This window comes from Mesitornis unicolor, unplaced genomic scaffold (genome assembly GCF_000695765.1).
Source record: "Mesitornis unicolor isolate BGI_N332 unplaced genomic scaffold, ASM69576v1 scaffold13406, whole genome shotgun sequence".
NCBI classification, from domain to species: Eukaryota; Metazoa; Chordata; class Aves; order Mesitornithiformes; family Mesitornithidae; genus Mesitornis; species Mesitornis unicolor.
In genome coordinates, this window is record NW_010190475.1 from 3457 (window position 1) to 5788 (window position 2332).

Sequence of the window (2332 nt, forward strand, 5' to 3'; positions counted from 1 at the left end):
TTACAAGTATTTCTGGTGGAGGAAACAAAGTTTTTCCTTTGAAAATCAACTTGTGCTTATTCAAACAAAATACAGTCATTCTGAACAGAGATTATTATTTTTTTGTTCCCTTTGAGGCAGTGAAAAGTAGGAACATGCTGGAGCTGCATGTGGTTTTGCAGCCTCCAAGCAGTTATTTAAATTGTAGCAGACCAGATGATATTCAGTTGCAAAGTAAGATTTTGGCTTGCGGCCACCAGCGACGCTGCGTTGCAGTGGAAGAAGGAGCCATCTCCACGCGGCGTTGCCTCTGTCGCTCGCACAGGGATTTCAGCAATGTCTCTTCATGTATTATTTCCCAGGGTATCTAATGGCTGCTGTCCAGGTACAAAAACAGCCTCCGAAGGCGCGCTATTTATGGAGTTCCATACTTGCTTCCTAAGGGGTGGGGAGGGATCAGTTTGTGTTGTTCAGAGGCTGTTTCAGTGCTGTAATTCAAGATGGGGCTACTGTACGGTAAATATAGAGCCTGGTGTGCTGCCACTAAGTCACGCATTTGCATCGGCCGTTAGCTCAGAGCAATGCAATGCTAAACTTCTTCCTTCTGAATGCTGATGCTGCAGAGCAGTCTTGTGAATTGAAATGGTCCCAAAGCTGGCAAAAGATGGACGTGGAGCGCTGTGAGAATGGATTTCCTGGCGGTTTGCGTGCTGCTTCATTCTGTCTACATCTGGCCTATAGAGGAGGGTTCAGGAAACACGTGGTTTTCAGAGAACATCTTGAGCACCAGCTGTGAAACCTTAAAGGTTGGATTCCATGGTCGATTCTGCTAATCTGCAGCTACTAATTTGTAATCGGTTAGAAGGGACGAGCAAGAGGCAGGGGGTGGAAAGGGGGGATCCGAATGGTTCCCAATTGTCCTGTTATTGTTGGCTGTTCCCTCCTAAGCATGCCAGGGGAATTTGGCATAGAGAATAAGCTGTGTCCTGAGGTTCTCCAGTCACTGGTTGCCTGGTATCGCATTAACCCTGGCTTGTACCATGATAAATGAGCTGAGTTTTGATACGGGCAGCAATAGCAGATTTCTGGCTTACACAAGTGCCTCTTGGCTGAAGGATAGCACTGAAGACTCGTGATTATTTCAGCAAAGGTGCTGCTCCTGAATGTAGCAGAGATCTGGCCCCTCATCTCAAGAAAGATGATGGTGTTTCTAGCTCTCACATGAGGGGCCACAAGGATGGCAAAAGCATGGAAACAGTTTTTATTTGAGGGAAGTGGTACCCTGGAGAAAAAAAGGCTGTTGAACGGAGAGATGAACTCAGGAGTCACATGGAGATGATAAGCAGGGAGTGATGGCTTTTTCTCTCTCTCCTAATACAAGAACTAGGGCAATAGCAGACCAAGCCATTAGGTTTTGGGTTAAAAAGAAACCAAAAGAGCCCGTGAAGAAAAGGCACTTAACGAAGCAGGCAGTTTAAACTGTGGAGTCCATTGCCACAGGATGCTGTGTGGGATGAGTTTACATGGTCTCAAAAGGCACCGAAACAAATGCTGTGCAGCACAGCGACCAGCCCTGCCTCCTGGGGCAGGATGGCAGCAGAGCATCCCCGCACCACACGACGTCTGGGGATTTGAGGTCCTCCCCGAGCCAGGCCCTTGGCAGCGAGAGGCCACATCGGGGCACTGGGCAAACTTGAACTCATGAGTTTTTTCTATGGCATTTCTGTTGATAAGCTTTGGGGTCCCTTATTTTCCTCTACTGGCAGGAGTTTTTTTCCCCTCTGTTAGCATGAAGGCTGTTAGCATGCCTTCTCAAGAGACTTTCTCAGGCACTGAAATAGGCAGTAGCTTCTTGGGATTGTACCTTATTTCCGTAATGAATTCTGTTTGCACAGCTTAATTTCTAGTATTACAGAAACCATTTTTCTATTTCTTTTCTGTCTCTGCCTAATATTCATCAGAGCCTTTTAAAAGACTGCTCCTGCATGTAAATTTGCTATACTTTAAAAATTAGGGGGAAAAACCCCTTGTAGAGGGATTTTGCTTACTTAATACACAGGACATATAGGACACTTCTGTTACTCCAGGAGCTCTCTGAAGACAGAATGTGTTTTCCTTGGAGCCAGCTTTCTCCTCAGGTGCCTTCTTATGAGAGTTACAGGACCCTGAGGCCCTAGGCATTGCAGCGCTAGCTCTGTGATCGTTCTGGTACGGGCCTGACTGCCGGCTCTAACCGTGCTCACCTGGTCAGTGGTCAGGAGTGACCACCTTCACCAGTGTGAGTGATGTACAAAGGTACAGTGACCTTGGGCTCTCTGGTCTCCCTTCAGTGACGATCATATTGCTGTAGGGA